Genomic DNA, 21844 nt, shown 5'->3' on the forward strand with positions numbered 1-21844 from the left:
AATTAAAGCGATCAGAGTTGAATATACAGTTTTCAATCCCATCTGAGTGAGTTTGAGGCAATGGCTGTACTATTACAATTTCCCTTGGCAGTGCCTTTCAGATGGAATAACAATGGGTGCACACCTAAACAGAACTTCCTTCTGGTATGGACAGGCTAAGGCTAAGACTGTTAGACCTTGGGAGGTTTGAAGATTATTACCTATGAAGCTGGGGCAGTTTGGTTGTGAATGAGTACTCAGTTTTGAGACCTGAATAAACATAGTAACAAGTCAGAACTTGGACAGGGTCTCTGGAAGGGATGCTGGTTAAGTGGTTGGCATAAGACTGAGAATTCAGAGCTGAGTGCCTTTGGTAGTGGTCTCACTTGGCTAAGGCAAGAGCATAAGCTAAAACAAAGTCAGACATCCCCTCTGGAACAAAGAACCTAGATAGCAGAGAGAAGAGAGGTTGGTGTTGTTTAACAGGGAATTGTAAAAACAAGAAAAATGAAAAGTGTGCAGAAGTTTGAATGTCATCCAGGGAAAATTATGCCCCCCCCCAAAATCATTTAAATCTCTTAAATCCTTTATTTATGAGATAAGATGAGATTTTCTAGGCACACCAAGATTATAGATCAATATCTTGCAATTGGATAGGGAGTGAAAGAGTGGGGTAAGGTGTAACAAGGTCCTCTACTGGGGGTCTTATAAATCACACCACAGAAGCAGTTACCTTCTTTCATAACATTCAAGGCCACCCTTAGGCTTGATTGGCTGAGTACCTGCTTTGCAGAACTGCTGGGGAGAAAGGGAGTGCAGAATCAAAAACAAATGCTTTATCTCCTGACCAACACTGGAAATTTAGGTTGCTCAAACATCGGTAATCCAGAAACTGCTGCCACTCACACTGCCCGAGCAGCTAATAGGGACCAGCAGCAGGCTCACAGCTGCTCAGGATAAAGACCTACTAGCACATCTGCCACTGAAGGTTACAGGTGTCTGTTCATGTGGCCTCTGGGAACGCTGGCACTCAAAATCAGCAGGATTATGAGGTTTAATTGATTAGTGCCACCAAAGTGTGTATCATCTAGTTGTAGAGTTTGTAGTCTTAGTGTCATAGAATTGAGTTAATTTCCTCCCAAGGGAGACATTTTGTAATTTTCTTAAGTGATAGCTTTAACCTAATACCCTCAGTGGTTAAATCTTGATAGTTAAAACTTAATGGTTTTCTAACAAGCTATTCTTGGCATATGCATAATTTGTTTTCTTTTCTTTTCTATGCAGAGTCCCAGGTTGAACTGGATGAAACAGGAGAAATGTAAATCTCTTCATCAGATTTGTTTACTGAGATAATATCAAGCACCAGACAGTATTCTTAAAAATAACAGAATTTTCATTTTCGTTGAAAAATGCTCTCATTTTCTGACTGTAAAAGTTCACAGTCGTGAATTAAAATTCTACTACTTACTAGTATGTAACCTGGGGCAAGTGACTTAATTTACTATAAGCCTTAGTTGCCTCACCCATAAAATAGGGATAATAATAGTTGTATTATCAAATGAGATGATGCAGGAATAAGACTTAAGACTTCCTTGGAAGCTAAATATTTTCCACCAACTTTTTATTATTATCAAATGTTTAAGAGTTTGTTTTATCCCGCAGTTAAATAATCATGCATGTGGGTATTTAATTTGCAGAACCAAACTTGAGCTTCAAAGCTTGAGCAAAGACAAACATTTTAAACGATTTTTCAACTTATTTTCTATTATCCCTTTGTATCAAATCTGTCTCAACAGATTTTTTCTGAAGACCTTCTGAAATGAAATGATTATTATCCTGACAATTCCAATTATCCAGTCTTTTAAAGATCCCAGTATGCATATATTTCCCACTACAATCTGGATTTTTCAAGGTTATTAATTAGTTAAAGAATGGCTTTTTGGTAAGATAGTTCTTTATATTTATAAAAGAAAAGGGCAAATGCTACTCTGCTGTTTGATTGAAATTATCTGGATAAAATTCTAATCTTAGTGCTAGGGTAGTCTTTAAAAAAAAAAGATTTTATTTATTTAATCATGAGAAACACACAGAGAGAGGCAGAGCCACAGGCAGAAGGAGAAGCAGGCTCCATGCAGAAAGCCCAATGTGGGACTTGATCCCAGGACGCCAGGATCACACCCTGGGCTGAAGGCGCGCCAAACCACTCAGCCACCAGGGCTGCCCCTGCTAGGGTAGTCTTAAAGAACAGTGATACACTTATATTCAACTCTTGTGTTTAGCCACTATTCACTGCTATCCTGCTCTGTGCAAAGCCCTAAAAATACAATAATAATTAAGTCACTAAAAAGCAAGACAAGCAGCTGCATTTTCTATAACTGTTTGTCTATTCCAGAAGCTGGTAGATCTTCAGAAGCTGTTTTAACAATTGAGATAGCTTTATCTAAACTTTGAAGTAAGAAGAGTGAAGGAATGAATGTGGACTGAGAAAAAAAAATCCATGATAAACTAAATCAACATTTAAAGTTAATATTTTTAAAGGCATAAAATGTGGGACCTGTGTTTGCATTTAACCCTTAAAATTATGTGGGTCTTATTTTTGTGTTTTACTCTTAAAGTCATGTTAGTCAAGACCAAGCCATCCTCTGCCATAAACATTAGGTGACTTTAGGAACAATAAGCTCCCCAATAACACAGCAAATTCAAAATATTTGAAGGTAGAAAAGGAAACTTTGGTTGTGTTCATCCTTTGGGCCATTGAGCAAGTTTATTTTTTCTGTTTTTTTCCCTCCAAATACCTAGATAAAGGAAAAAAAAAACAATACACAGCACCTGAAACTGTAGGGCTGGGTATATAAAACTGAGTATTACATTGAAAGTATAATTTTGAATAGCATAAAAATTAACATCCACAGTTAATTCCCAAACCTCTTTTTATCAATCATTTCTCTTTTCACAAAACATCCTGTTTGTTGTGTTAATTTTTTTGCTATATACACGAACAGTTTTATCTGTAAAGAAATAGGTGATATACTTAATAGGTTTTTGGATTTTGAAGTATACATACATCATAATCATAATCAAAATGTGCTGTTTTATTAAAAAGCAGTAAGCTAATAAGTTAGCCTACCACAAGCTAACACACCAGCTACTTGCAAGTTAACAAGTTAGCCTGCCATAGTTACGTGGTTACTGGTAGAAGACACGAGTCTCCTGGATCAGAAACAAAGGACAATTTGTTACTCAGAGCAATAGCAATAGCCAGGGTATCAGCGTCTGCACTGATACCTAGAGCCCCAATTCCTACAGGATTGCATGAGAAGAGAGGAATCCTAAACCTAGGGAATTCAAATCTTTTATAATGGGCAGTAAAAGCACCTGCCCATTGCTCCAGACAGAGGTACGATTTCTATGTTCCAAGGCTGTAAGCAACCTCACCCTTTCCACTGGAAGAAGACAATATGTCCATCTCCCATCTTCTCATCACAAACATTCTTGAAAAGTTGGTTGAGAACAAACGACAGTCAGTGCTTTGCTTTGCAAGAGCAAAGAGACTCATGGAGCATTGCCTTTCAACAACTGTAAGCAGTGATTTCTGGGGAAAGAGTTCAGAGGGACAGAGAAAGAATCCTTTCCTGATGACTTTTCTGGTGCCAAGGAAGACAAGGCCCCTTCATACTGGGTAGTTTGGTGAGAGTTGAGTTTGGGTGAGTTTCCATTGACACTCATGGCCTGAGAAGAAGAAAATTCCATGTCCTATCCTTCCTTTCTTTCCTGTCCCAATCTCTCAATTTCCTAGGACATTATAGTTGCTGTCTTTGCATCTTGAGCCCTGACTTGGAAATCAATTGCCTTAGAAATAATTTGTAATGGCAGTCAGATTCCCTGACTATTCCTCTCACTGCCTCCAATCTCAGGCTCCCCAAAGGCCCTATTAACCCATAATGTATCTGATTTATGGAACATTCCGTTTCAACTGCATTGTGAATTAAATAAACTTGGCAGGCTAGCTGGAGACCATAACCACCACTTAGGGAGTCTCTAGTGTGGGAAAATGTGTTTTATTAATGAATGCATTTAACAAATGTCTTTATGGGCCATGCCTCCCAGTAGATTGCATCATTGTGTTTAATAATCAAGTTTTAAGAATATTACCAGAGGAAGTTTACTTTTGCAACTGTCTATGAAAAATGGCAGTGTTCCATGGCAGCAAAAAGGTTATCCCAAGTCAAAAGCCTACAGAAAAAAAGTAGACTTAATCTTTAGCAGGAGATTAAAGTTCAGGGTGTATGTGCTAACATGTCTGTCAGATTATCATCTTCTCTCCCGAGAGAAATGTGATGGCCAAAAAGCAGACTGTAAAAGAAGAAACACTTAATGATGTTTCATCAAACCCTTGAAAAATGAGGCGTTTGTAATGTGTCAGGAAGAAAAAACCCAAGGAATGATCTCACTTTCACTGGAAAAGGATTGTACCTCTGAGAACCTCTCCGAGTATTCCCAGTTTACCTTCAAATTCCCTTGTGTTATGGGGCTCTTGTTGTGCAACAGGACATTATCATTTATCATCAAAATCTTCTCCGTGATGTTCCACTTTCATCTCTGCTTTTGTTTAACCTCAGCCCATTACAGGCAGCTGTGGAATATTTTCCTATGTGCATTCCCATTTAGAACTTACCAAACATTTTTACCATTTTATCATTTTCTGTCAATTTTTACATAATTCTTTAAAGAATTTATGCTCCTTTTTTCCTGGCTGAAAATTACCCAGTTTCCCACTTGGAGAGACTGAAAGTAGACTAGCAAAGTCAAGTGTGATTGCCTTGGTTGTAGAGTAAAAGGGGCAATCACTATTTCTGTGCTCTACCAGATTGCTGACCTTTTTTGTTTATCAGAGTGAGGGATTCTTTGGTCACAATGCCACCTTTAATTGTCTTCTATTTTTGCTGTTCTCCCAGGATCTTACTTGGTGTTCATCTGGGGGGAAAACACCTTTTGGTCCTTTTGTAATTATAATTCTCCATCTACTAATTTATCTATCTTATTGTTGATTTTGTGTCTAGCTTTACATATTTCTAGAGCACATTCTTAGAATTTTACAAAATATTATTTTAAAATACCGAATTACTAAACTATTCTAAGAAGTACTTATTTATTTATTTATTTATTCACAAGAGACACAGAGAGAGAGAGAGAGAGGAAGAAGCAGGCTCCATGCAGGGAGCCCGATAAGGGACTCGATCCTGGGACTCCAGGATCATGCCCTGGGCATGAAGGCAGGCTCTAAACCGCTGAGCCACCCAGGGATCCCCTTACTTTTGAATATTATAGAAAAGATTATATTAATGAACACTTCAAACTTAAAAATCTAAATGAATATTATCTCCTTCCATATGACTGCCTTAGGAGTTTTTACTTTTATTCAACCAATCTTACCATTTTATTTATTTTATTTACTTATTTATTTATTCATTCATGAGAGACACAGAGAGAGAGAGAGAAGCAGAGACACAGGCAGAGGGAGAAGCAGGCTCCATGCAGGGAGACCGATGTGGGACTTGATCCCGAGTCTCCAGGATCATGCCCTGGGCTGAAGGTAGTGCTAAACCGCTGAGCCACCAGGGCAGCCCCAATCTTACTATTAAAAAAAAAAAAATTTGGAACTCCTCTTGTGGATTTGCCTTTGGAACTGGCTGCTTTGTTTTACTCAACTCAGTGGTAGTAAATCTCTATCCTTTAGGGGTGGATCTTTCTTTTTTGAAGGAGATCATTGTCATCCATTGTCTGGTAAATAGGTTAATGAGCAGACTGGGAGACCATTTAGGAGAAAAAGCACCTGACTATAAGGAGTAAGGGTGGCATTCTTGTCTGACTAAACTGGCTCCAAAGACAACTTCAGAAAGGACTTCTGGAAGGTTTTATAGCTTTGTCAGGAGGAATTGGCTGCCCATATGTCTGGCCCCTGTGCAGATTCCTGGTTCAGTGATAGTGATAGTGATGTATGATAGTGATGATAGTGATGTATCACATAGATCCTGGCATGTCATTGCCTTGAACCTACCTGGTAGGCCATTTTTGTCTAAGAGAAATGGGAAGTCATTTAAGGATTGTGAGCAGACAAGTGCCATGAACTGGTATGTTTTGAAAGGATCATTCTGGATGCTGTATTGAGAAGACACTGAAAAGGAAAGAGTATAAGGTGGGACAGACTATAGGGCTCTAATTAGGAAGTTATTGCAGTAATCCAGGCAAGAAATGATATTGATTCGAACAAAGAAAATGGAAGTGATGAGAGGTGGTTGGTTTAAAAGATACAGTCAATAGGTTTCCTGATATGGGCTAGATTGGGTCTCAGCTAGGAGATATTTTTCCTCCTAATGGGGTATTTGGCAACATCTGGAGACATCTTTGATTGTCATGACTAAAGGCATACTATAGGCATTTAGGGAATAGTGGCCAGGGCCAGGGTTGCTGCTATACATCCTACATTGCAGAGGACAGTTTCTCTCAAAAATTACCCAAAGAATTACCAAGTGTAAAATGTGAATTGTGCTGACGTTGAGAATCCCTGTTCTTGTTGCACTTTGCAACAACATTACTTTGCAAGTTCTCCAACTATATGCTTTAGGAGAGTCCACTTCAAGAAATTTGACACTAAGCTAACGCAATTGTTCAAAAGAGGACACACTAGCAAAATTCATTCTGCCAATGGACTGAAAGCTTAAATTAGAAAGAAACCTCCCCAGTGGGCATGTTCTAAGAATAATGCATAAGTCTGTTCAGAGGTGACTTTATCCACCAATGTATCCACATGGAGGGCAACCAAAGTCAGGACTTCTGCTTAGACATCCAGAACCCAGCTTCTACAGGAGCCACCGAAGTCTACATTTATAAAAAGTTCCTTCTGATTTTCTTGCCAGAGAGGGAACAACATATAGAGATAAATCTAAGTGGAGTTTGGCCTACCAAGTGTCCCAGGTTCATTATGTCAGAGGAAGAAATCTGTTGTCCACCATAGCAAGGCAACCACTGAACAGATTTGCCATTTTAAGGATTCATGTAGTTGGGTGTCCTCACTTTGTGCAGATTATCAACTCTATGATATGCATCAAATAATTACGACTTGGGAAACTACTCTATGAATATAGGCATCCTTTACTTAGGAACATTTTATTTGGGAAGAGAATCATCAATTCTTTTAATCCTAATTCTTGGAAATAGAGCCAATATCAAAGTAATATGGGTGTTTCTATTGGCGGTAACACATCAGGAAGGACAAAGCCACAAGACTGCTGCCCTGAGTAGACAACAAAATTATACAGGCCATCTTTATCATCCATATATTTATTATTCAAGTTCTCAAACTTATAAGATTCATAGACAAGCAAAAATATTATTACACAAAAATATTTGATAGGAAACTATCATGTATAAAATTTGTTTAAAATTTTTGAAAATTTGAAAACAAAATTTTTTGAAAATTTGTTCAAAAATCCCTTTCTGCTTTATGCTAGCTTTATCTTTTGCAATATTTTCATATCTTTGCCATTTTCTTTAAAAATCATGACATGGAGGGCACTTGATAGGATGAGCACTGAACATTATACTGTACGTTGGGAAATTGAATTTAAATAAAATATTAAGAAATATAATAATAATAAATTATGACATATTAGGGCACCTGGGTGGCTTAGTCTGTTAAGCGACTGACTCTTGATTTCCAAACAGGTCATGATCTCAGGGTGGTGAGATGGAGTGCCAAATTGGGCTCTGCACTCAGCGAGGAGTCTGCTTGAGATTCTCCCTCTCGCTTTGCCCCTCACTGCACTCACACTCTCCTTCTCTCTCTAAAATAAATAAACAAATCTTTAAAATATAAAAAAATATATAGCGTGCTATAATTATCAATGAAACAGAAAACCTTAAAAAAGGTACAGGCTTTCATGAAGCCCATAAAAGTGACATCAGAAAACAGCTAAGCTATTGAAAAATAAAGATCTGATGACTAAGTAAGTCCCTCAAAAAAGGCCCTGAAGAAGCCCTTGAATATTTTGCAAACATAACTCTGAGCATGCTACAAAAGCAAAGTGAGAAATGAAGGATGCCCTACTGTGCTATTCTATGACTTTGTTGGAAAAAAATTAACCCCTCAAAAAGACTTTAGTTTATTTTTTTGTGCATCCTAAGAATTAGCACAATCATATGCAGACTCTAACCTAGATGTTGTTAATTAGGAAATAAAATAAGGATTTTTTTTAGTTTATAGACTAACATCTTATCTTTTTTCTTCAATATAAAAATACACAGAAAATTTCCTCCAGATTCCCTTATTCTCTGTCATTCCCACCACCCGCATTACAAGCCCAGTTCTTAATGAAAGACAATTGGCTTCTGTCTGCTTATTAGAGTTTGACATGTATCCTCTACCCCAAGACGAGTATGACTTTGTTTTCCACTCCGTGGTTAAAGTGGCTGGATTAGTCACTGCCAGTAGATGGACACTTAATTCCAAAGAGCTACAGAGACATGGGCCCAAATCTCAAAGTCCCTCAAGTAGCTCTAGAACCTACTGAAATATCCTATTAGATTACATTAGGATCAAGGCCTATTTGAGAAACTTGCAGCCCAAACAAATAGATGTTCCTCTCAGACCAGGGAATCCTCAGTCTGGAGAAGCCTCCCAAATGACAAAATAGCTTAACCAAATATGTCCCAAGCTTTAGATGATTATGAATTGACCTATAACTGACCAGCTCTCCTGTCACTTTTCACAACCAAACAAAACCTATAAGAGATTCTTCCTCCTTTGCATTTTACAAATTGGCTTGGTTCCAGAATGGCTTTATTCTAGTTCCTTGACCTGCCTATCATTTCAGGCCCAGCTCCTGCAAAGTTCCATGTTACAGATGAGAAAACCTACACTTGGAAGAGTTAAGTAATTTTTCAAGGCCACAAACATAATAAGTGGCAGAGTTGAGATTTGAACCATGACAGCTTGATTCCAGAACTGATGCATGTCACCATCTGCAATATTGACTCTATTGACGGAGCAATATCTGGTAAAATAGAAAAGCAGATTAGTGTTCTAGGCTGCTGCTAAGAAAGATAATGATGACTGTGTTGTGGGAAAGTTGGATCACACCAAGAGCAGCTGTCTGCAGTACCTACTCAACTATGTAAAAATTAACCAATTTAAAACCCTGGAAATTCCTTCCCAAACAAAGGCTCCTAGAAATCCTACATAAAGAAAACAGCATTAGATGGTATTTAAAACTAAACCAATGGGATACCTGGGTTGCTCAGTTGGTTAAGCGTCTGCCTTCCGCTCGGGTCATGAACTCAGGGTCCTGGGATTGAGCCCTGTGGGGGGCTCGCTACTCAGTGAGGAGTCTGTTTCTCCCTCATGCTGTGTCTCAAATAAATAAATAATAAAATCTAGCTTTTAAAAAAAAGCTAAACTAAAACTTAAAACAAACAAGTCAAACAAGACAAACTGATCCTAACTTCCTCCTCTACTATCAAGCCTTGGGACCATCATGCAATCTCCATGCTTCTTTCTTCCCATCTTAAACATACAGCAACATAAGTAATAATGCTCAGCTTTTTCTTCTCCATGGCATTGTGAGTACAGATCAATAAGTTTGTATTTTCTCTTTTTTAAAAAATAATTTATGGGGGGGTGGGGGGGAACAGAGGCAGAGGGATAAGCCAGCTCGGCACTGAGCACAGAACCTGACAAGGGACCTGATCCTAGGATTCAAAAAGCATGACCTGAGCCAAAATCAAGAGTCAAAAGCCAAAGCCAAGAGTTTAACCGACTGAGCCACTCAGGTGCTCCTCAATGAGTTTTCATTGTCAATGTTTTTTGAGGTCATCAGAAAAAGGATGTCACATAATTCCAATGTGAATTCCCATTTGCTTACTTTTAGCCACTCCAGTTCATTTTATTTTTATTTTTTTTAAGATTTTATTTATTTATTCATGAAAGACACACATGAGAGAGAGGCAGAGACACAGGCAGAGGGAGAAGCAGGCTTCATGCAGGGAGCCTGACATGGGACTCGATCCCGGGACTCCAGGATCAGGCCCTGGGCAGAAAGCAGGTGCTCAACCACTGAGCCACCCAGGCATCCCTCCTGCTCATTTTATTACACTAGAATCTTCCTTGATCACTGTAAGTCATTGCTTGTACTTTGCACTATGTGTATCTACAGTTACCTACAGAAATGTATTCATCATTACTCACTCATCATTAAATTGGTTTTAGCAGTAAACAACTGAAAAGATGCCATCAAGGAGCCAGTCCATGGGAAACTAGATCATTTCCTTAAAATCAAATACAGGGATCCCTGGGTGGCGCAGCGGTTTGGCGCCTGCCTTTGGCCCAGGGCGTGATCCTGGAGACCCGGGATCGAATCCCACGTCGGGCTCCCTGCATGGAGCCTGCTTCTCCCTCTGCCTGTGTCTCTGCCTCTCTCTCTCTTTGTGTGACTATCATGAATAAATAAATAAAATCTTTAAAAAAAAAAATAAAAAATAAAAAAAATAAAAAAAATCAAATACAACTGCTATTGCATCATATCAAAGTCCATATCAATGATTTTGTCCTCTGTTATATCATTTTTAATGTAACAATAACCCTTATGGCTTTTTATTCTTCTTTTATTAGTTCTCTAATATTTGTATAGCTTTATCTGGCTATGAGCTTTTGGATTTTTTTCATGTATATATAATTTAATTTGAAGTGCTTTTTTTCCCCCAAATATTTTTACTTATGTCTCATTTTCTTTACAGGTATTTCTTTTTGTTGATACTACACTAAATATCATTCATAGTCTTCAAAGCGGTTTCATGTAAGTCCCATTTCTTCATTTCTATTTAAAATACATATATAGGTCAGAAGCATAATTATTCTATTCCTTTGAAGTTCTCTTTTAAAGCCTATGTTAATTGTGCAGTCTCAGCTGACTACCTAAAACTTCAATATTTTTATCACATATAAGCAAAGAATGGTTTTACAAATTAAGATTTCGGTTCTCCTTTTGCTGCTACAAAAGTTCCATTATAATGGTAGTTTTCAAAGTGTGGTCCCAGGACCAGTAGCATCAACATCATCTGGGAATGTTTCAGAATATGCAAATCTTTGCCCCATCTCCCCACCCCCGACACCACACCCCAGCCCATACCTACGGAAGTGTAGGCCTGGCATCCAGCAACCTGTGTTTGAACAAGCCCTACACATGATTCTGATATTTGACAACCATTGTATCATAGAGATTATTTTTAAGGTCCTTGAAGAACATGAATGATGTCTTTTTGTCTTTTTTTTTTTTTTTTTTTTTTTGTCTTTTTGTCTTTTATCACTCCGTGTGCCTCCAATACTATGCCTGGCACGTATTAGGTATTTAGTAGATATTGTTGGTATAAATGAATCCATTGATTAGCCAATCATTTCCAGGATTAGTTTGGCATTGTCTTCTTCTGACTTCTCTCTTCTTCACATCTGTCATCCATAAAATTGAAGTAATATTACGAAGAGACGTAAGAGTGGCCTGAACATGACTCTCACTGGGCTCTGTTGCTGTTTTGTCAGCACAATGCTGTCACAGTGCCCAGTGTTACTTTTAAGTTCTCCACGATCAGTGGTTTTTCAGGATGCTTAGAAGCAACTTGCATACCAAGCAGGAAGAGCACAAAGAAACTGCAGGATATTGAACAAACGCAGAGCACTGCGCTGCACTTATATCATCACAGCATCTTACTTCCCTCCCTAATGTAAAAGGGCAAGTGTGTCACCACATAAGCATTCAGCGGTTTCTGCTACACTGTACGCATAACAGAAAGCCAGGAAGATTAATCATGATATCTGAATCTGTAGGTATAATTCCATGCTCCAGAAGTAGTGTTTGCCTGACCTGGGTATTATATAAGAAACGTAGCTCTTGATTGCTTTTTTTCTCAAAGAGTTTCTTCATAAAAATATGAAAAAATACCACATTTCTGCATTTCATGAAATATTCACAGATAATGACAGTTTTGCTGAAATCATGTAATCAGCCATTCCTAAATTGGTGCCATTATAATTACTGTTTATTTGAAAATCCTCAGAGAAGGACAGAAGATACGTCTCCAGTTTTGTAATGATCAGAGGTTATTCTCCTGGATGCTCTTCCAAACACCTGGGTTAACACCTATGTAAATCAGATAATGCTAATGTGTGCATATTAATGAAGGTCAAGCATTACCATTCCCACAGCTAATTTTTAAAAAAACTAATTTCCTCCTTTTGACAGTATTATTACCAACAGATTCTTATCCTTGCAAGTCCAGACATAACATTAAAAAATAGAAACCTCCTTTATTCTTCTAATGCCTCATCTCTTTTACTTTAAGATACTCTTGATTGCTGTTTCCAGTAGTTTGGTCTCGTGTGTTGAGAAAACCTGCTATCACACAAAGAACCTGGATTATCAGGCTTTTGGGGTTTTGTTTTGTTTTATTTTCAGAAAACCTGGGTTTCAATCCTTTAGCTACAATTAAAGATAGTCACTTCTCCTTTGAACTGTAATTTCCACATGCAGAAAGGAAAGATGACAGCTTGGTGAAAGTGACCTTTAAAAAGTCAGTTGCTATGGATGCGATCAAAAACAAAACAAAACAAAAAGCATACACAAAAAAGCCAAAAAAATAAAAACAACCACCAAAAAATAACGAGTGTTAGTGAGGCTGTGGAAAAATCGAAACCCTTGTGCACTATTGGTGGGAATGTAAAATGGTGCAAACATATGAAAAAGAGTATGGTGGTTTCTCAAAAACTTAGAAGTAGAACTACCATATGATTCAGTAATTCCACATCTGTATATATTCCCAAAATAATTAAAAACAGCATCTTGAAGAGATATTTGTACAGCCATATTCATAATAGTATTATTCACAATAATTAAATAGTCATTCATTGAGAGATGAATGGATAAACACAATGTGATATATACATATGATGGAATATTATTCAGCCTTTAATAGAAAGTAAATTTGGACAACTGTTACACATAGGTAGATCTTGAGGACATTATGGTAGGTGAAATAAGCCAGTCACAAAAATCACAAAAACAGTACGATTTCATTTAGATGAGATATCAAGAACAATCAAACTCATGGAAACAGCAAGTAGAATGAATTGTTGCCAGGTCCAAGGTGGAGGGAGAGTTGGCCAGTTGCTGTTTAATGGATCTAGAATTTCAGTTTTGGAAGATGAAAAAGTTCTGAAGATTGGTTGCACAACAATGTGGATAAACTTAACACTACTAAGTTGTACACCTAAAAAATAGGTAAGAAATTAAAACAATGAGCTATCACTGCACACCTCTTGGAATGGCCAAAATCCAAAACACCGACAACTCCAAATGCTGGTGAGGATGTTGAGCAGCAGGAACTCTCATTCATTGCTGGGGGGAATGCAAAATAGTACAGCCACCCTGGGAGACTGGTAGTTTCCTACAAAACTAAAACACATACTCTTACCACACGATCTGGCAATCGGTCTCTTTGGTATTACCCAAAGGAATCAAAAACTAATATCTAAGGGATCCCTGGGTGGCGCAGCAGTTTGGCGCCTGCCTTTGGCCCAGGGCGCGATCCTGGAGACCCGGATCCAATCCCACATCGGGCTCCCGGTGCATGGAGCCTGCTTCTCCCTCTGCCTATGTCTCTGCCTCTCTCTCTTTCTCTCTCTGTGACTATCATAAATAAATAAAAATTAAAAAAAAAACTAATATCTACACCAAAACCTGTACACAGATGTTTATAGAAACTTTATTCACAACTGCCCAAACCCCAAATCAACCAAGATGTCCTAAGCTGTGGTATATCCAGTCAATGGAACATTATTCCACATTAAAAAAGAAGTGAGCTATCAAGCCATAAAAAGACACAGAGGAATCGTAAATACCTATTACTCAGTGAGAGAAGCCAATCTAAAAAGGCCATATATATTATTTGATCCTAACTATCTGACACTCTGAAAAGACAAAACTATGAAGAGAGTAAAAAAGATCACTGGTTGTCAGTGGCTAGAGGGAGGGAGGGATGAATAGGTGAAACACAGAGAACTTTTTAGGGCAATGAAACTATTCTGTGTGATTATAATGGCAGAAATGTGTCATTATAAGTGGCATTATAAATTAATATGTACAACACCAAGGGTGAACCCTAATGTGAACTTTCGGTGATAATGATGTGGTTCATCAATTCCAATGAATGTACCCCTCTGGGGTGGGATAATGGGAAGGGGGAGAGGTATATGGGATATCTCTGTACCTTCCTCCCAGTTTTGCTGTGAATCTAAAATTCCTCTAAAAAATAAAGTCTCTAAATTGAAAGGGAAAAATTGAGATAAATTTTATGTTATGTGTATTTTGTCACAACTAAAAATAAAATTGAAATCACTTGCTTTATAAAATTTGCCCTCTTGAAAGAAAGGATTCCGTATCAATTTGCTATGTATTATTATCTCTCAGTCTTCTAATACCCCCAAAAAAGTATAATAATAAAGTTTAATATAACTATAGGGGTATAGTTTGTATTTATGTACAGTTCATTTATATGGAAAATCTATGGCAGCATCAGAAATATTCAAAACCTTCTTCCATTTCGATTGCCTCCCAGACCACACTGGAGACAGGAAGGAGTGGAGTATTTCTATGAAGAGAGAACATTTCCCAGTAGGAGGGCAGGGCTCTTTCTCTACTCATCCTTTCTCCTACCAGGCTGAGGGATTGCACAGCACTGTCCCCAGCCCTGCAAGCCGCTGAGAGGACAAGGAGATCAATTGTAAGAAGCAGGCCCCACCGGTGTGCTGAGAGATTATGTGCCCCAGTGCTCTCTCTCCCTCACCTCCTCCCTTGGCTTCTTACAACCCCCTGCCTTTCCCCCAAAATCTAGAGTCAAAGACTCCCAAATACAAAAACCAAGGTAAGGAAGTGGCTTTTTCTCAAGGCCCCAAAAGCAACTACTGTGCAGTTCAGCCATTCTCTGGAGAATTCAACACGCAACCAGTTAAAAGTAGTTTTTCTGCCCTTTTTTTTTTTTTTTTTTTTCCTTTTCCTTTTTTGGCCTTCCTGGTCATAAAGAAAAACTCACAGTGGTAAATGGGGCTGGTTCTCTTTCCTTTACAGGCAGGTTACATTTCTCTTCAGGTGTGCCACCCCCTACCCCCTACCATCCCCACAGCTACTTGCACTTTCTCAGTGTTGGCCCCATTTTGGGAGAGGATGTCCACCGTGTAGGCCCGCCCTCTCCTCACTGCTCCACATATTCTGAATACAAACTCCAGGTTCTGAACCTCTCCCACTTCTTCTTCTCAGCCCTTGCTCCAGAAATCAAAGCCTGTTTCTGTACTACATCTCTCAGGCTGATGACAAACTGGCTAAACTGCCCTACTGGTTTACACTAGGTTGTCATTGTTAATTAGGACTCACCTCCAGAATCATTTCCATTTTAGAACAGGATTCAATACCTCAACATAAAGTCTTCATCAACCCAAGGTGAGACTCTCAGGCGCTGTATGTATCTGCCGAGTGAAGGGACCAGACAGTCTTCCCAGGGCCAGTCAAACCAGGTCACGTGATTCTTGGCCCTCCCTGCTATGCAAAAAGGCATCCTTGCTCTTTAAACTTTGCTCCTGCAGTTGTTCATTTAGTAACTATGTCCTAGGTCCATGCCACGTCCAGGCTTCTGACATGAGTTCTTCCAGCATTTCCTTGGCAGCCCTACAAGCAGCCTTTCAATAAAGTGCCCATAAATGGGGAAGCCTGGGTGGCTCAGTCTGTTAAACGTCTGCCTGTGGCTCAGATCATGATTTCAGGGTCCTGGGATGGAGTCCTATGTCGGGTTCCCTCCTCAGCGGGGAGCCTGCTTCTCCCTGCTTCTGCTTTCCCATGCTCGCTCTCTCTCTCTCTCTCTCTCTCTGTGGAATAAGTAAATAAAATCTGTAAAAAAATAAATAAATAAAATGGCCATAAAGACACAGAAAGAAGAAATTTAGGACTACACTGATCATTAGGGCGAAAGCAAGCCTAACTCTCATATGTGGGAAAGATCAATACTAATTCTAAAGCAGAATGAGACTGGTAGAAATAGCTCGGAGAGAAGCAAGCACATATCCTTTACCCCTTTGAATCTATGGGAAAAATGTCCTGGGAGAAAGGAAGGCAAGCAGTAAAGAGTGCATTGCTTTTGAGGCATGGATGCTAATGTAGAGTTGAAAGCGCGGTCAAGAATTTACACCAGTCATTAGGATTCGTGATAAAAATTGTTTTCACATTTAATGTTGCCTTTCTCCCCACACAGGTCTGGTTCTTCAGGCTTCTGCATCTACACTATTCATATGTCTTTGGGTTTAAAATATAGTGCTGTATTTGAACAGACTTTAATTTCTCCGTTTTTATATTCTACTGTTTAGTTAATCCTTTAAATAGAATGATAATAAATTCGGCATATTGTTGCAAAATTTGCATAGGTAATTGCCTCATTTATGCATTCTCTTTTTTGATAACAGCATTTCATGGCTGACTCGCATCAAGTTTAAAGTATGCTAACACTCCTAGAGCATGCAGTTATTTTCCAACATTACCACTAAATATTCTACTCCTGTAACTGATTGTCATTGGTTTTTGCCAGTCCTAGATTTTTAAAATAGTATCTGAAGCGTAGAGCAGTTGTGCAATCAATCTAATTCAGGTAAATTTGTTTTTCAAATGGAGAGCACCTGAAAAGTGTGGTGTAAGTAAAAACAAAAGCTGACCTCTGTTCTCAAGCAAATTCCACATTCAAAAAACAGTCTTTATCTGGAAGCGTTTGAATCAAATGAACAATTACTAGAGATGACGGTAAACTGACATGAAAATTGCCTGAATTAGTCCATCTGGAGAGAAGAAAACAGAAAGAAGACAGTCAGCGTTTTAAGATATACAAGATTATTTTAAAAAGAATACTGAAGAGCAAACTTGTTCAAAAACGTATCCTCATTTATAGATGAAGAAAAAGAAGTGTTCATCATTGATCAAGGAATAGGAAATTATCTGAAGTTGAGAGGGGTTTTGTTTGTTTTAGGTCTTGGGCTCCAACTGATATTCCACTTCTCCATTTCAAATGTATCCCCAAATGAACAGAATGCAAAGAATAAGGACAGGAACCGACACCTAAGGCTAAAATGACAAAAGAACAAAATAGGAACATAAAAATGAGTAGTCTAAGCATAGCCATATTTTCAAGAAAAAAGTGTGTAGATGATCATAAACCAGCATATGTCTACAAAGTACTGGATGTTCAGTCCCGGACTCTAAAATAATATTATGGAAAACTTTATCCTTTACTGCACCTTGTCTTTTATTAAACATTATGTGCCATAGCCCAGATGTAAATCTGACCTACCTTTGTTGCACAAGATAGCCCAAGAGAATGCTAGAAAAGCTAAATACCAGGACTAGGCAGAGACAAAATTAGCTGAGCATGGATAAAAGTCTGAAAAGAAATATTTCAAATTTCTAACAGTGGCTGCCACCACTGGATGGAATTAGAGCTGGGGAGGGGTTAGAATGATCAACTTTTCTTTTTTTAAGAATTTTTATTTATTCATTAGAGATACAGAGAGAGAGAGAGAGAGAGAGAGAGAGAGAAGCAGGCTCCATGCCAGGACCCCAAAGCAGGACTCGATCCTGGGTCTCCAGGACCACATCCTCGGCCAAAGGCAGCCCTAAATCACTGAGCCACCAGGGCTGCCCAGAATGATCAACTTTATATCATGTATTTTCTGCTCAAATACTTTTAATTGGTTATAATGCTTATAAATCACTTCAATAATTTAAAAATCAATTGTTAAAACTTTTGGCCAGATGTCAAATAATGCAGCTTGTCAGTTCAAGCAATTTCTGACTTAGAGAAACATCACTTCCTTACTAATGACCCCCAAATGCCACTGCTCCCCTGTCTCCCTTCAGTTGGACACACTGCCACGCCCACAGAAGTCTCAGGACTACTGTCAGGTGGCCTATCGGAGGGTGTGGAAGAGAAGGAGTGCAGGTAGGTGGGTTTTTGTAGACAATCCGTGCATTCGGAGTAAGGGAAGAAGTTGTGAAAACTATAAACAGACCTTGAATCCAGATTCCCAAACGGAGCTTCTTGCTTAAGTATTGTCCCACATTCTCCCCCACCCCAAGACTCCCTGATTTGGTTGGGTTTTTTTGCACTTCAGTTTTCACCCTCCATAGAATTCTACCAAAAAGATGACCTTTTCCTTTACATCTTTCTTAAAGCACAAATAACCTCTTGAAAGAGTAAAGTGCTATCTCCTGGGCTATTTGTGGATACCTTATTCCTATTGGTAAATGACTTGATTTTACATCCTCAAAACGGCCAGCTGAAGTTAGCCTTGCTGAGTGGAGCGAAGGCATATGGTTTGTAAGCGTATCAGCAATGGGAGGCCTGGATGTTGAATGGAAGACTTGGTCCAGCAGAGAGTGTGGAAGTCTGGGGACCGCCAAAGAACCCCAGAAGTCTTAAAGGAAGATGGGTCGTAATAGAAGGCAGTCAATACCAATACAAATTTGGTCGATACCAAATGTCTAGGGCTGCTTAGACAAGCACCCAGTGAGAAACAATAAACCCCTTTTGTTCCTTTCACCTGCTTCTCCTCTTTCCTCTCCTTCCTTTTTTTTTTTTTTTTTTTTTACTTCGAATACTAAATAACAATGAGCAATGCCCTAAATAAATTTGGGTCGAAGCTCCTTCCTCCATCCCTCTACCTCCAGGGACTCCCCATCACTTTCCACAGCCTGAACACTCCATCGTTTGTCTACTGCCAAGGATAAGGTTTGCAAAACAGCTTATTGAAGCTTGCCAGTCAGAATCTGCACTGGGGAGGAGGGAGTTACAGCTCAGAGGGGCACACCTGACCGGGGCTGGTTCTTTTGCCATGATGGAAATGAGAGCTGAGGCGAAGAGCTGAATTGCCAGGGCTAAAGGTGAAGGGAGCACCAGGGGTTGGATGGGGGACTGGAAGAGAGGAGAGACTCTGGGCAGGAGAGAGAGGCACTGAGGCGGGAGAGTAAGGAGCCATCTAACAGGGAATGTTATCAAGTCTTGTTGTGTCCTGTGCACTCTGAGTCCCCTTCCCAATTCTCTACTAAATCCTCCGGAAAATATCCACTCCTTATAATTGGAGTTAGCCCCCCTTTTTGCAGATAAATTACAGGGTTGAGTAAGGAAAGTCTAACGTAAAACAAAGGCTTCTCCTCAGGACTCCACTTACATGTGTAAAAGTATATATGCTTATGACAAAATAAAAGAAAGTTGTTTCGATAGAGTGGTGACAATCTACTTTTCTCTTTTCTGTTGTCATTATTAGCATGCACTTTTACAATACATAGATCTTTTGTTTCCAAGAAAGGGCTTTGCATTCAAGTATGTACATACTTGTCCTTATGTACAAGTTCCCACCAGGTCCTCTCTCCAGCCTGGCCTGAGTCACATCGCCTCTGCCGGAGACTCATATCACACCTCCCTGTGGGTTTTGGAGCTTTCAGGACTCAGGCCCCAAACAGACGCAGGGCTTCAGAGACCAGGCTTCTGGGCATCCTAAAGACACAGCGAGCCTGCCAGTAGCAGAGATGGCTGTGCCCTCTAAAAACATGGTTACAAAATTCAAGACACGCCAGTGATAGAGAACCCACTCTACGTGCCATCAAAAATAGTCGGTAAAGGGAGCTAAAAGAAAGAGTGACATTTATTAGCAGCGCTTCTTGGTTTTCCAGAATGGTTTCTCAGTTGAGGACTTCCAATTCTTTGAAGGAGGATGGTGAAGATTAGTAAGATAGTATATAAACTGAGTCTTTTTCAGAGAGGTCAGTTCAATGCCACGTATCTTAGGGAATAATTACTGAAAGCAGTGGGGCCCTAGCTTTTAAAAACAGATTTCAAAAATCATTAAACAGTCTTTAATCACCGATTTACACTTACCTGACTCATGATTTCCCAGCTCCTTCACCTCTTTCTTTCTCAGTTTCAATGCCTCAAAAGAACACAAGCAAAAAGAGTTAAAGAATCCTTGCGGGCAAGAGTTTTTTTTTTTATGAAAATGACATCCAAAGAATCTAGGAAAAACAGAGCATATGCAGCTTCTCTTGGGCCCGCACTGATTTCTCTTGCAGTCTTTCTGATCCTAACCTCAATTTGTATTCTATAGTTTAATAAACTCTATTATTTGGAAATTTCGCTGCCCATTTGCACCTCACCTCTTGGGAGGTGAGAGATGGTAACTTGAGTCTCCAGGTGCACCAAGATAAAAACATCTAGAGATCACAGGAGTTGTAGAGTAACGGTTAACCCAGAGCCAGAATGTCCAGGTTGAAACCCCAGCTGTTCCTCTCCCTCATGTGACTGAGGATAAGTTACATCACCTCTGTACATCTCAGGGTCCTCATTTATAGGGTTAGGATCATAAGAACCTGCTTTATAGAGTTGGATAAACTGAATGGGTGTACATCAAGTGCTTAGGACATTGTCTAATGTATAGGAAACCATCAATAAACTTGGCCATTAATATTGGAAGTATCAAGTTCACTTTTGTGGCTTGTTGGGAGCTCTTACACCATGGCTTACATGGCATTGTGACTGAAGGTAGAAAGGAGCTGTCTTTACTTTCTTGATCCTTTGAAGACATTTCAACCTGTAAATGGAGGAATATGAAGGTTTCTCAATAATAATGATTCCATAATAATGCATAAAAGCTATAATTTACTTAGGAGTCAATGAGATTTGGTTGTCAGTGTGAACACTGGAGGGAAAAAAAGGAACAGAAACTTCATTCCCTGCTGACAATGTGAATTTTAGTGCTGGAAATGACTTTTTACTTGTTTGCATAACTATAGCGAGGGTATAAATTTTAAAATATTTCTGATCTTGCATAACTTTTGGTTCAACCTCAGTTAGGGGAAATAGAAATACATGAAGATACATGATTAAAAACTGCAACGAGAAAAGAATTACTTATTTATGTCTATTTTAATGAGAAAAGAATAATGTTTAACACTAGAAAAAGTCACTCATTTTACCTGAAAGTTGAATATCTACATATAAATGAGCTAGAACCTCACACTGGCGAGTAAGGCAGAGTGGGTCAAAGAAGCAGATATTGGACAATTTGTAAATGGCACTTGGCAAACAGAGAAAAACAAAGAACAATTGCAAATGTTCCATGGCTGGTCATTGAATTCTGCAGCAGGAGGTGAGTGCAATTAAAGAGGAAAATACAGAGGCATGTGAGGAGTTACTGAAGTAGAGCTCCGTAGCTGTAGGAATACGAAGGTGCTTTTTAAAAGCATCAGAAATTTTCCAAACAAGTTGGATTCCCAAGTATGGCTTAATAACAACTTCAGATGCAATCATACTATTGCTCTAGCAAAGAATAATCTCTGCAGCATCTAGCTTTCTTGCTGTCTCCAAACACAAACACACAAGACTTCTGGTTTAAGTGGATGACAAAACCAAAATGCATGGGAAAATTATGGAGTTTAAGAAGTCTTATGATGTTCATATAACTATGTTTCAGGCTCTTTGATCTCTGGGGGGTCTACTCAATCCTGAACCCTTGTATCTCACCTAGAAGGACTCCAGGGCAGGACCCAATCAGTGAAGAGCAAGTATCTGTTTTTCCTTACAAAGGGTGACACCAATTCACTATGTCCCTATCCCTCAAGAGAATATTGTCTTTGGAAGTGTATCATTGCAGGGAGTCCTACTGCCAATTGATCACCAGTTTAAAAACACATTATATATAATTGCAATGTTTGTTGTTAATTTAAAAAAAAAAAAA

General features: G+C 39.0%; 1 long non-coding RNA gene across 2 annotated transcripts in view; it reads right to left on the reverse strand.

Annotated features, from left to right (window-relative positions):
* LOC140609439 (uncharacterized) overlaps positions 1–15875 on the reverse strand; it is a 51166-nt gene extending 35291 nt beyond the window's left edge. Inside the window, exons 1-2 of one of the 2 annotated variants that reach the window (XR_012011274.1) lie at positions 15453–15875; positions 13340–13478 (exon numbers count right to left, since the gene is read on the reverse strand). This is a non-coding gene — a long non-coding RNA (uncharacterized lncRNA). The remainder of the gene's footprint in view (positions 1–13339; positions 13479–15452) is intronic. The other variant, XR_012011273.1, reaches the window with a different exon arrangement.
* Positions 15876–21844: the final 5969 nt, after the last annotated feature.

Source organism: Canis lupus, chromosome 18 (assembly GCF_048164855.1).
Source record: "Canis lupus baileyi chromosome 18, mCanLup2.hap1, whole genome shotgun sequence".
Lineage (NCBI taxonomy): Eukaryota > Metazoa > Chordata > Mammalia > Carnivora > Canidae > Canis > Canis lupus.